Raw genomic sequence first — 14,534 nt, forward strand, 5'->3', positions numbered from 1 at the left:
ACTCTCAATTAACATAGATGGAGAAACCAAGATATTCCATGACAAAAACAAATTTACACAATATCTTTCTACAAATCCAGCACTACAAAGGATAATAAATGGTAAAGCCCAACATAAGGAGGCAAGCTATACCCTAGAAGAAGCAAGAAACTAATCGTCTTGGCAACAAAACAAAGAGAAGAAAAGCACAGAAACATAACCTCACATCCAAATATGAATACAACAGGAAGCAGTAATCACTATTCCTAAATATTTCTCAACATCAATGGCCTCAACTCCCCAATAAAAAGACATAGATTAACAAACTGGATACGCAACGAGGACCCTGCATTCTGCTGCCTACAAGAAACACACCTCAGAAAGAAAGACAGACACTACCTCAGAGTGAATGGCTGGAAAACAACTTTCCAAGCAAATGGTCAGAAGAAGCAAGCTGGAGTAGCCATTCTAATATCAGATAAAATCAATTTTCAACTAAAAGTCATCAAAAAGATAAGGAAGGACACTTCATATTCATCAAAGGAAAAATCCACCAAGATGAACTCTCAATCCTAACTATCTATGCCCCAAATACAAGGGCACCTACATACGTAAAAGAAACCTTACTAAAGCTCAAAACACACATTGCACCTCACACAATAATAGTAGGAGATTTCAACACCCCACTCTCATCAATGGACAGATCATGGAAACAGAAATTAAACAGAGACGTAGACAGACTAAGTGAAGTCATGAGCCAAATGGACTTAACGGATATTTATAGAACATTCTATCCTAAAGCAAAAGGATATACCTTCTTCTCAGCTCCTCATGGTACTTTCTCCAAAATTGACCATATAATTGGTCAAAAAACGGGCCTCAAAAAAACGGGAACAAGAATACCCTTGGCAGGGAAGAGAGAGGCAAAGATTAAAACAGAGACTGAAGTAACACCCATTCAGAGCCTGCCCCACATGTGGCCCATACATATTCAGCCACCCAATTAGACAAGATGGATGAAGCAAAGATGTGCAGACCGACAGGAGCTGGATGTAGATCGCTCCTGAGAGACACAGCCAGAATACAGCAAATACAGAGGCGAATGCCAGCAGCAAACCACTGAACTGAGAATAGAACCCCTGTTGAAGGAATCAGAGAAAGAACTGGAAGAGCTTGAAGGGGCTCGAGACCCCATATGCCAAGCAACCAGAGCTTCCAGGGACTAAGCCACTACCTAAAGACTATACATGGAGTGACCCTGGACTCTGACCTCATAGGTAGCAATGAATATCCTAGTAAGAGCACCAGTGGAAGGGGAAGCCCTGGGTCCTGCTAGGACTGAACCCCCAGTGAACTAGACTGTTGGGGGGAGGGCGGCAATGGGGGGAGGGTTGGGAGGGGAATACCCATAAGGAAGGGGAGGGGGGAGGAGGATGTTTGCCCGAAACTGGGAAAGGGAATAACACTCAAAATGTATATAAGAAATACTCAAGTTAATAAAAAAAAAAAAGGAGTGAAGCATCAGCATTTTGGTCATCCTTCTTTTTTTTCATGTATTCTATGCATCTAGGGTAAATCGAGCGTTTAGACTAATATCCACTTATCAGTGAGTACAAACCATGTTGGTTTTTCTGACAATGGGTTACCTCACTCAGGATGATATTTTCCAGTTCCATCCATTTGCCTATGAATTTCATAAAGTCATTGTTTTTGATAGCTGAGTAATAGTCCATTGTGTAGATGTACCACATTTCCTGTATCCATTCCTCTGTTGAAGGGCATCTGGGTTCTTTCCAGCTTCTGGCAATTATAAATAAGGCTGCTATGAACATAGTGGAGCATGTGTCTTTGTTATATGTTGGGGCATTTTCTGGGTATATGCCCAAGAGAGGTATAGCTGGATCCTCAGGCAGTTCAATGTCCAATTTTCTGAGGAACCTCCACACTGATTTCCAGAACGGTTGTACCAGTCTGCAATCCCACCACCAGTGGAAGAATATTCCTCTTTCTCCACATCTTCACCAGCATCTGCGGTCGCTGGAGTTTTTGATCTTAGCCATTGTGTATGGTGTGAGGTGGCATCTCAGGGTTGTTTTGATTTGCATTTCCCTTATGACTGAAGATGTTGAACATGAGGTGGACACTCCTGAGACTGCAGAGCAGGAGAGGACACCAATGCTGTCCACTCCTGCTCTTATCCCTGGCCCAAGAGGTAACTGTATATGGCCTCTGGGAACTAGAAGATAGGGGCACTTGAACAGCAGATCCATCGCAGTCCAGAAACTGCTGGGACCTGAAGGTAACTGGTCAAAAGTTCTGTGCACCCAAATCCCTTGGGATGGAAAGGCGGCTAAGGCCCTCCTGGTTGCCGCCCTCAAGGAGAGCTCTAACGCAGCCCCACACGAGCAAACTTGAGCCGTGGGACCACAGGTAAGACCAACTTTTCTGCTCCAAGTGACCTTCCTGGACGACTCAGGACACAGGCCCACAGGAACAGCTGAAGACCAGTAGACAGGGAAGACTACATGCCCAAAAGCAGAACACTCTGTTCCCATAACTGGCTGAAAGAAAACAGGAAAACAGTTGTACAGCATTCCTGACACACAGGTCTATAGGGCAGTCTAGCCACTGTCAGAAAGAGCAGAACAAGGTAACACCAGAGACAACTTGATGGTGAGAGGCAAGCACAGGACCCCAAGCAACAGAAACCAAGACTACATGGCATCATTGGAGCACAATTCTCGCACCAAAGCAAACACTGAATATCCAAACATACCAGAAAAGCAAGATGTAGATTTAAGATGACATTGTTCATAATGCTGGAGGATTTCAAGAAAGACATGAAGAGCTCCCTTAGAGAAACTCAGGAAAACATAAATAAACAAGCAGAAGCCTATAGAGAGGAATCACTAAAATCCCTGAAAGAATTCCGGGAAAACACAATCAAACAGGTGAAGGAATTAAAAATGGAAATAGAAGTAATGAAGAAAGAACACAGGGAAACAACCTTGGATATAGAAAACCAAAGGAAAAGACAAGGAGCCATAGATACAAGTATCACAAACAGAATACAAGAGATAGAAGAGAGAATCTCAGGAGCAGAAGATTCCATAGAAATCATTGACACAACAGTCAAAGATAATGTAAAACAGAAAAAGCTACTGGTCCAAAACATACAGGAAATCCAGAAGTCAATGAGAAGATCAAACCTAAGGATAATAGGTATAGAAGAGAGTGAAGACTCCTAGCTCAAAGGACAAGTAAATATCTTCAACAAAATCATAAAAGAAAAATTCCCTAACCTAAAGAAAGAGATGCCCATGAACATACAAGAAGCCTACAGAACTCCAAATAGATTAGACCAGAAAAGAAAATCCTCCCGTCACATAATAGTCAAAATACCAAATGCACAAAATAAAGAAAGAATATTAAAAGCCATAAGGAAAAAAGGTCAAGTAACATATAAAGGCAGACCTATCAGAATCACACCAGACTTCTCGCCAGAGACTAAGAAAGCCAGAAGATCCTAGACAGATGTCAAACAGACCCTAAGAGAACAAAATGCCAGCCCAGGTTACTGTATCCAGCAAAACTCTCAATTAACATAGATGGAGAAACCAAGATATTCCATGACAAAACCAAATTTATACAATATCTTTCTACAAATCCAGCGCTACAAAGGATAATAAATGGTAAAGCCCAACATAAGGAGGCAAACTACACCCTAGAAAAAGCTAGAAACTAATCGTCTTGGCAACAAAACAAAGAGAAGAAAAGTACACAAACATAATCTCACATCCAAATATGAATATAACAGGAACCAATAATCACTATTCCTTAATATCTCTCAACATCAATGGTCTCAACTCTCCAATAAAAAGACATAGATTAACAAACTGCATATGCAATGAGGACCCTGCATTCTGCTGCCTACAGGAAACACACCTCAGAGACAAAGACAGACACTACCTCAGAGTGAATGGCTGGAAAACAACTTTCCAACCAAATGGTCTGAAGATGCAAGCTGGAGTAGCCATGCTAATATCTAATAAAATCTATTTTCAACTGAAAGTTATCAAAAGAGATAAGGAAGGACACTTGATACTCATCAAAGGAAAAATTCACCAAGATGAACTCTCAATCCTAAATATTTATGGTCCATATACAAGGGTACTTACATGTTAAAAAAAGAAACCTTACTAAAGCTCAAAGCACACATTGCACCTCACACAATAATAGTAGAAGATTTCAACACAACACTCTCATCAATGGACAGATCATGGAAACAGAAATTAAACAGAGACTTACGGAGACTAAGAGAAATCATGAACCAAATGGACTTAGATATTTATAGAACATTCTATCCTAAAACAAAAGAATATACCCTCTTCTTACCACCTCATGGTACTATCTCCAAAACTGACCATATGATTGGTCATAAAATAGGCCTCAACAGATACAGAAAGATAGAAATAATACCATACGTCCTATCAGACAACCACGGACTAAATCTGGTCTACAAAAACAATAAGGGAAAAATGCCCACGTATACATCGAACAATGCAGTGTTCAGTGATAACCTGGTCAAGGAAGAAATATAGAGAGAAATTAAAACTTTGTAGAATTTAATGAAAATGAAGGTACAACATTCCCAAACTTATGGAACACAATGAGAGCCGTGCTAAGAGGAAAACTCATAGCTCTGAGTGCCTTCAGAAAGCAACAGGAGGGAGCATATATCAGCAACTTGACAGCACACCTAAAAGCTCTTGAACAAAATAAAGCAATTCACCCAGGAGGAGAAGAAGGCAGGAAATAATCAAACTGAGAGCAGAAATCAACCAAGTAGAAACAAAGAATCAACAAAATCAAAAGTTGTTTTTTGCGAAAATTAACAAAATATATAAACCCTTAGGTAGACTAAAGAGAGGACACAGAGAATATTTCCAAAAAAAACAAAATCAGAAATGAAAAGGTGGACATAACTACAGAATCAGGAAATTCAAAAAATCATCAGATCCTACTACAAAAGCCTATTTTCAACAAAACTTGAAAATCTGAAGGAAATAGATAATTTCCTAGACAGATACTAGTTACCGAATTTAAATCAGGAACAGATAAACAATTAAAACAACCCTATAACTCCTAAGGAAATAGAAGCAGTCATTAAAGGTCTCCCAATGAGAAAGTGCCCAGGTCCAGATGGGTTCAGTGCAGAATTCTATCAGCCCTTCATAGAAGACCTCATACCAATACTATCCAAACAATTCCACAAAATTGAAACAGATGGAGCGCTACCAAATTCCTTCTATGAAGCCACAATTACTCTTATACCTAAACCACACAAAGACCCAAAAAAGAAAGAGAATTTCAGACCAATTTCCCTTATGAATATTGGCGCAAAAATACTCAATAAAATTCTGGCAAACCGAATCCAAGAGCACATCAAAACAATCATACACCATGATCAAGTAGGCTTCATCCCGGGCAAGCAGAGATGGTTTAATGCATGGAAAACCATTAACATAATCCATTATATAAACAAACTGGAAGAATAAAAGCACATGATTATTTCAATAGATGCTGAGAAAGCATTTGACAAAATTCATCACCCCTTAATGATAAAAGTCCTGGAAAGAATAGGAATTCAAGGCCCATACCTAAACATATTGAAAGCCATATACATCAGACCAGTAGCTAACATTAAACTAAATGGAGAGAAACTTGAAGCAATCTCATGAAAATCAGGGACTAGACAAGGCTGCCCACTCTTTCCCTACTTATTCCATACAGTTCTAGAAGTTCTTGCTAGAACAATCAGAAAACAAAAAGATCAAGGGGATACAGATTGGAAAAGAAGTCAAAATATCACTATTTGCAGATGATATGATAGTATATTTAAGCAATTCCAAAGGTTTCACCAGAGAACTACTAAACCTGAAAAACACCTTCTGCAAAGTGGCTGTGTAAAAATTAATTCAAATAAATCTGTAGTCTTCTTCTATATAAAATAGAAACAAGCCGAGAAAGAAATTAGAGAAACGAAACCCTTCATAATAGTCCCAAATAATATAAAATAAAATGTAATATAAAATAAAATATCTGTATGATAAGAACTTCAAGCCTCTGAAGAAAGAATCTGAAAATCTCAAAAGATGGAAAGATCTCCCATGCTCATGGATTGGCAGGATTAATATAGTAAAAATGTCCATATTTCCAAAAGCAATCTACAGATTCAATGCAATCTCCATCAAAATTCCAACCCAATTCTTCATAGAGATAGACAGAAAAATTTGCAAATTCATCTGGAATAACAAAACACCCAGGATAGCTAAAACTATCCTCAACAATAAAAGGACTTCTTGGGAAATAACTATCTCTGAACTCAAGCAGTAATATAGAGCAATAGTGATTAAAAACTGGATGGCATTGGTACAGAGACAGACAGATCAACCAGTGGAATAGAATTGAAGACCCAGAAATGAACCCACACACCTATGATCACTTGATTTTTAACAAATGAGGCAAAACCATCTGATGGATAAATGATAGCATTTTCAGCAAATGGTGCTGGTTCAACTGAAGGTTAGCATGTAGAAGAATGCAGATTGATCCATGCTTATCACCCTGTAGAAAACTTAAGTCCAAGTGGATCAAGGACCTCCACATCAAACCAGATACACTCAAACTATTAGAAGAAAAAGTGGGGAAGCATCTCGAACACATGGGCACTGGAGAAAATTTCCTAACCAAACACACATGGCATATGCTCTAAGATCAAGAATCGACAAATGGGATCTCATAAAACTGCAAAACTTCTGTAAGGCAAAGGACACTGATGTTAGGACAAAATGGAAACCAACAGATTCTAAAAATATCTTTACCAATCCTACAGATACAGGGCTTATATCCAAAATTTACAAAGAACTCAGGAATTTAGACCGCAGGGAGACAAATAAGCCTATTAAAAAATGGGGTTGAGGGCTAAACACAGAATTCAAAGCTGAGGAATGACGAATGGCTGAGAAACACCTAAAGAAATGTTCAACATCTTTAGCCTTAAGGGAAATGCAAATCAAAACAACCTTGAGATTTCACCTCACATCAATGAGAATGGCTAAGATCAAAAACACAGGTGACATCAAATGCTGGTGAGGATGTGGAGAAATAGGAACACTCCTATATTGTTGGTGGGATTGCAGACTGGTACAACCGTTCTGGAAATCAGTGTGGAGGTTCCTCAGAAAATTGGACATTGAACTGCTTGAGGATCCAGCTATACCTCTCTTGGGCATATACCCATAAAATGCCCCAACATATAACAAAGACACATGCTCCACTATGTTCATAGCAGCCTTATTTATAATAGCCAGAAGCTTGAAAGAACCCAGGTACCCTTCAGCAGAGGAATGGATACAGAAAATGTGGTACATCTACAGGATGGACTATTACTCAGCTATCAAAAACAATGACTTTTTGAAATTCTTAGGCAAATGGATGGAACTGGAAAATATCATCCTGAGTGAGGTAACCCAATCACAGAAAAACACACATGGTATGCACGCATTGATAAGTGGTTATTAGCCCAAATGCTTGAATTACCGTAGATGCACAGAACACATGAAACTCAAGATGGATGACCAAAATGCGAATGCTTCACTCCTTCTTTAAAAGGGGTACAAGAATACCCTTGGCAGGGAATAGGGAGGCAAAGTTTAGAACAGAAGCAGAAGGAACACCCATTCAGAGCCTGCCCCACATGTGGCCCATACATATACAGCCACCTAATTAGATAAGATAGATGAAGCAAAGAAGTGTAGGCCTACAGGAACCGGATGTAGATCTCTCCTGAGAGACACACCCAGAATACAGCTAATTCATAGAGGAATGCCAGCAGCTATCCACTGAACTGAGATCGGGACCCCCATTGAAGGAATCAGAGAAAGGACTGGAAGAGCTTGAATGGGCTCAAGATTCCATATGAACAACAATGGCAACCAACTAGAGCTTCTAGGGACTAAGCCACAATCCCAAAGATTATACATGGACTGACCCTGGTTCCAACCTCTTAGGTAGCAATGAATAGCCTAGTAAGGGCACCAGTGGAACGGGCAGCCCTTGGTCCTGTCAGTACTGAACCTCCAGTGAAAGTTATTGTTGGGGGGGGGAGTGTGGTAATGGGGGGAGGATGGGGAGAGGAAGCCCATTTTGAAGGGGTGTGGGAGTGGTTAGGGGCATGTTGACCTTGAAACAGGGAAGGGGAATAACAATTGAAATGTAAATACTCAAGTTAATAAAGATAAAAAAAAAGAAAAAGAGAAGATGTTGAACATTTCTTTATGTGTTTCTCAGCCATTAGCCATTCCTCAGCTGTAAATTCTTTGTTTAGCTCTGAACCCTATTTTTAATAGGTTTATTTGTCTCCCTGCAGTCTAACTTCGTGAGTTCTTTGTATATTTTGGAATGAGTGCTCTATCAGTTGTAGGATTGGTAAAGATCTTTTTCCAATCTATTGGTTGTCATTTTGTCCTAACAATAGTGTCCTTTGCTTTACAGAAGCTTTGTAGTTTTATGAGATCCCATTAGTCTATTCTTGATCTTAGAGCATAATCCATAGGTATTGTGTTCAGGAAGTTTTCTTCAGTGCCCATGTGTTGGAGATTCTTTCCCACTTTTTCTCTCTTAAACTCAATTCACCACAAGGAAGAACACAAAACACAATAACCTCTGATCCAAATGATAAGTATAATTACCCACCTAAACATACAAAGCCCTATACACAGCCATCCCTTTAGAATATTCATAACAACCTGTCAATACTAACAGAATGGAGTCTTTACATCAGCCTCCATGTTCTTCTCTGTCACTTTCTCTCTTGTCTCCTTACATTCCAGTCTCCTCCTCTTCCCTCAAACTTTTCTCCTGTCCATCCTTCTTTCTCATCCAATGAGAGGCCTCATTCTATCATGTACCTGCCTTCAGGTGTATGACATCATCCTGCAGGATCCTTGTACCCAGTTGGTTTTTGACTGGTCAATAAAGTTGTGAGAAGCCAATGGTGGTACTTTTAGGATTTCCGGGAAGGGACCAAGGAAAGAGGAAGAGAGATTTCACTATGACTAGTGTATAGAAGACAGGTCTATGCTAGAAAGGTGCGGGAGGGCAGGATGGCCAACATGTAGGTTGCAAGGGGAAAGGGGCCCCAGGAGGGTTGTCCATCAGGGTCCAGACTAGCAAAGATGAAATATAGAAATAATCAGTATTAACTCAGGTGTATCACAGGGAGTGATATTAGCCACATGAAGTTATGTAGTGACTTAGAAATTGAACTGTTTAAGATATTCAAATATATATATGTATATATATGTATATATATATACACACATATATATATATGTATACATAAACATATATATAAACTCTGGAGATTTTTTAAGTGGATCATACAGCAGCATATCTCTCTCAGTTATCTATATTTCAGAGACTTTCTGAAAAAAAATTTTCTGGAATCTTTTGAGGGGGAAAAGATTCAATCACTGGAAACTTTCTGCAAAGACCTTTACCCTGGAATTTATTTTATTTGTTTATATGTGGTTATGTATGTGCACATTTCCTGTGTGTGTTACACACACATGTACATAAAGGACAGAGGTCGATGCCTTCTTCTAGTCCTCTGTTCCACACTTTTTGAAACAGGGCCATTCATTGAATTGGAGCTCGCAGATTTGGCAAGAATAATTAGCCACCTGGTTTCAGGGATCTTGCTATCTCTGCTTCCCGAGCACCAGAATATATGCATGTTCCACTGCAGCTTTTTATGTGACGCAGGAGAATTTGAATTCACCACTTTTTACTTGCTTTAGAAACTGCACCATCTCCCTACCTCAAGTGCCAGTGTTTAAACTAGCATCCCAAAAGAAATGTTCACTTGCCAAATTAAATTGAACAGTTTAGACTATTTTTTCAATTTTTCCTTTTTGGTAAATTGTGAGCAGTGTGCTTTTAAAAGCCAGTCTTACATAGATGAGGATGATATGTGGTTTCTTTTATTTTTCTTGTAGCAGAGATAACAATAAAACTTGAACTCAAAATGATTGAAGTAACTCTGTCAATTAAACTATTTTAAAACTTAAAAGAATAATTGGTTAAATTTAGACATGATTCAATTTGTTCTTTTTTTTAAATTTATGGATGAATAGTATGGGTTTAAAGTTTGGAGCTGGACTACTCTCATCACTTAATCAGGCAGTTTGTAAACTATAGTTGTTTAAATAACATCCATTTAAATACCAACATCTTACTCTTCCCTAAGCTTTATAAAGGACACGTTGCTATACAGTGTATCTATTTTAAATGCTAGCAACTTTGGTGTTAGTATGACATTCTAAAATAAATTGAGTATGTCCATTCAGGTTAGTTATTTCTCTACACTTACAGCTATCAGACACAAAAATTTCAAGTCTTAAAAGTATGCAGGTGAATGATGATGTTCATGACTACACGTCACTGATTATCTTTCAGTTCTTCTGAGAGACCATGCTGATAGAAATTGAAATATAGAGGTTACAAGATGAGTAGGTTTATTTCACAATAGCAATGTGATGCATATCTTTACTTTAATCTCTAAAAGCCAATCATATTCTACTTGAGGTTGAAATAAATTAATTTCCTTCCCATGTGGTGATGAGCTTATCTGAGTATTATTGAAATTATTGGTCCATTGCATTTCAGGATGAAAATTAATGGAGACAGAATGAAGGAGCACTCAAGGAATGCAGAACTTTACAGATATTTATCCCGGTAAAAATTCCTAAAGTATTGATTTAAGATGTCAAAAGATTTCATCATATCCAGCTTTAAAAAACCCTTAATACATGTACAATTCTGCATAGGTCATCATAAATTCTAACCAAATTTCATTCCAATTCAATATCTTAAATGTGTGCAAACCTAGCAAAGCTATTTCCCTAATGAAATTCAAGAAAAATACTTCAAAAATGTGACCATTAAAGTATCTGATATTATTCTTAACATTTGAAGTTCTTATTAAGAAACTTTACAAACCCATGTTTCATTAATATTTGAGTTATAATTTAGAGAATATTTATAATGAAATTCTTCATTCTAAGATAGAAATATTTTTATGAACAATAATTCTTTAATACTTAAAACAAGCAGGGAAAGTTAATGAACAATTGTAATGTTAAAAAATAAAACCTGCAATGGTGAATTTGTTTAATATTTATCATAAAAATTTATTACAGGACACCTTTGGCCTATTGTACCCTGACTTATGGACATTACCTGCATTATATTAGCATATATCTTAATATTGATGAAATTAAAACTTGTGTGATTGTCCAGGAAACTATATGTATTGATATGAAAATCTATTAAACTTAGAGATTCATTATGTTAAATATATCAGGAAATGAATATATTTAAAAATATCATGGTAAAATATTTAATGTGTAGCATTCACTTTTTGACAAGATAATCATTAGGGAGATCATAAAACTGTCTATTCAGGGTGGCCTTTAGAAATATCTTTCTGGTTGATCTTTATTCAAATTCTTCATCTTTTCTTTATTGACTTTTGGCACTTCCTTTGAACTTGAAAGGGTTTCATTGGAAATGCTTCTGCTTGAATGATTCAATGCATGAAAATGATAAATCTCTTTAAGCCTTTATTTTGCTAATAAATTGTGTATTCACCAAATTTATTCAATCTTATTTGCTTAGATGATTCCATTTATGGTACATGTGTCTCTTGTATTTTGCTTCTACCTCAGGTTTAGTAACACTAACATCAATGCAAAGAGAGAGAGAGACAGAGAGACAGATATAGACAGAGACAGAGAGAGAGAGAGAGAGAGGTAGATTCCATCATGGTTATTTTACTCCTTTTTGCCCAATATGTATATGAGGTATTTTCTAGAAAACAATATGCACAATCTCAAGATGATATTTTAAAAAATTAAGAATAACTGCACATATGATATAGAACTATCTGTTATTGACGAAATCACTGCTTATCTAACTGCAAACCCTCAAGGAGAGTTAGTGGTGAGAAATGAAATAATCTTTGGAGTAGAAGAGGTATGAGTTAGGACTGACAGAGTTCATCTTTACATCATTATTGCTTATGCTGTATAGATGTAAAAGGAAAAACAATCTCAGATGCATTTATGGGAAGCTCTAAACTTCAGTAGTAAATAGGTCTTAATTTTTCATCCAAATGCCATCACAAGCATTATGTGAAAAGGTCCAGTCCTGCCTGTATTGTAACACAATGCAAGATGTAAATTTAGATGAAGGCAGTGCCATGAGGGAAAGCAAGATACTAGAGGCCCTTTGATTATTTCCTTGAGGTTTTTTTATGAAAAAAATAAGTTAGGAAATTGGAAGAATAATTCAGGAAATAGGATTTAACTGGTGGCCATTGTGATGGGATTTCAAGTGTTTATCTGTTGATTAAATTTGAAAATCTAGAATAAAAATCCTGTGAAATACCAATTGTATAGGATCTCCAGTTTGCTGGATTATTTTTGTAATTAGTAATTGCATAATTGTCTCTCTACTTGGTCAGTATTAATTTGTCTTTTTGTGTTATTTTGTATAGCAATTTTCCTAATCAAAGTATATGATATGCATTAAAATTGACCATAATTACCTCTGTAGAATTAATTTTCAGATTTTTATGAAAATATTTGTTCAGAAATATTAATAATTGTTAGCCTATAGGAATAAAAATGTTAGCAATATTTACTTTTCTTTATACAAATTGATATTTATGTCTTTCTTGAATTCATATCTTAAAACCTATTAAGATGTAATTTATAGGATGGATATTTGATGTGTAATTAGTATATAAAGGCTGAACTCTCAAAATATAATATCTTAAATATTTAAAAGATGTTATAGATATTTATAATATATTACATACTATATATTTAATCATATATACAGATTTATATAATTTCTTTTTCTCTGTCTTTCTGTCTCCCTTACACACTTACACACACACACACAAACACACACATCTGTGTGTGTGTTTACAGGCAGCAAAACACATGTGTATAGGGTGCAGATTTGGTGTTAGGTGTGTTTCTTTATCATTCTCCACATTAACTTTTGAGACAGGCTCTCACACTGAATATGAAGTTAATCCTTTCTACTGACTGTCTGATTCAATTGATGATAGGTGAATAAAGGCAGTGATGCCCATTTTCGTAGAATCTTTCCAAACTCAATATTTCAGAAATGAATCATAGGACCCTGTGAGACTGTCTTCCTTTATGATAATGCTAATCTTATGTGCCAACACTATATAGGAAACTATGTTGAAGTGGGGTAATGACTAAAATAATTTATCAACTTTTCCAGCCATTAACCCTACTTTATGGCTGAAGTATATTTCTGACTTCCTTCCAAATCACAATGTGATTCAAACCATAGAAAAGGTGGTTCACTTGCTTGGTTAAAGTCACACCGAGGTACTTTATATTATTTGGGTCTATTATGAAGGGTGTCGTTTCCCTAATTTCTTTCTCGGCTTGTTTCTCTTTTGTATAGAGGAAGGCAACTGATTTATTTGAGTTAATTTTATACCCAGCCACTTTGCTGAAGTTGTTTATCAGCTTTAGTAGTTCTCTGGTGGAACTTTTGGGATCACTTAAATATACTATCATGTCATCTGCAAATAGTGATATTTTGACCTCTTCTTTTCCGATCTGTATCCCTTTGATCTCCTTTTGTTGTCTGATTGCTCTGGCTAGAACTTCAAGAACTATATTGAATAAGTAGGGAGAGAGTGGGCAGCCTTGTCTAGTCCCTGATTTTAGTGGGATTGCTTCAAGTTTCTCTCCATTTAGTTTAATGTTAGCAACTGGTTTGCTGTATATGGCTTTTACTATGTTTAGGTATGGGCCTTGAATTCCTATTCTTTCCAGGACTTTTATCATGAAGGGGTGTTGAATTTTGTCAAATGCTTTCTTAGCATCTAATGAAATGATCATGTGGTTCTGTTCTTTCAGTTTGTTTATATAATGGATCACGTTGATGGTTTTCCGTATATTAAACCATCCCTGCATGCCTGGGATGAAGCCTACTTGATCATGGTGGATGATTGTTTTGATGTGCTCTTGAATTCGGTTTGCCAGAATTTTATTGAGTATTTTTGCGTCGATATTCATAAGGGAAATTGGTCTGAAGTTCTCTTTCTTTGTTGTGTCTTTGTGTGGTTTAGGTATAAGAGTAATTGTGGCTTCATAGAAGGTATTCGGTAGGGCTCCATCTGTTTCAATTTTGTGGAATAGTTTGGATAATATTGGTATGAGGTCTTCTATGAAGGTTTGATAGAATTCTGCACTAAACCCGTCTGGACCTGGGCTCTTTTTGGTTGGGAGACCTTTAATGACTGCTTCTATTTCCTTAGGAGTTATGGGGTTGTTTAACTGGTTTATCTGTTCCTGATTTAACTTCGATACCTGGTATCTGTCTAGGAAATTGTCCATTTCCTGAAGATTTTCAAATTTTGTTGAATATAGGTTTTT

Source organism: Rattus norvegicus, chromosome 2 (assembly GCF_021556685.1).
Source record: "Rattus norvegicus strain SHRSP/BbbUtx chromosome 2, alternate assembly SHRSP_T2T, whole genome shotgun sequence".
In the NCBI taxonomy this organism is placed as follows: domain Eukaryota; kingdom Metazoa; phylum Chordata; class Mammalia; order Rodentia; family Muridae; genus Rattus; species Rattus norvegicus.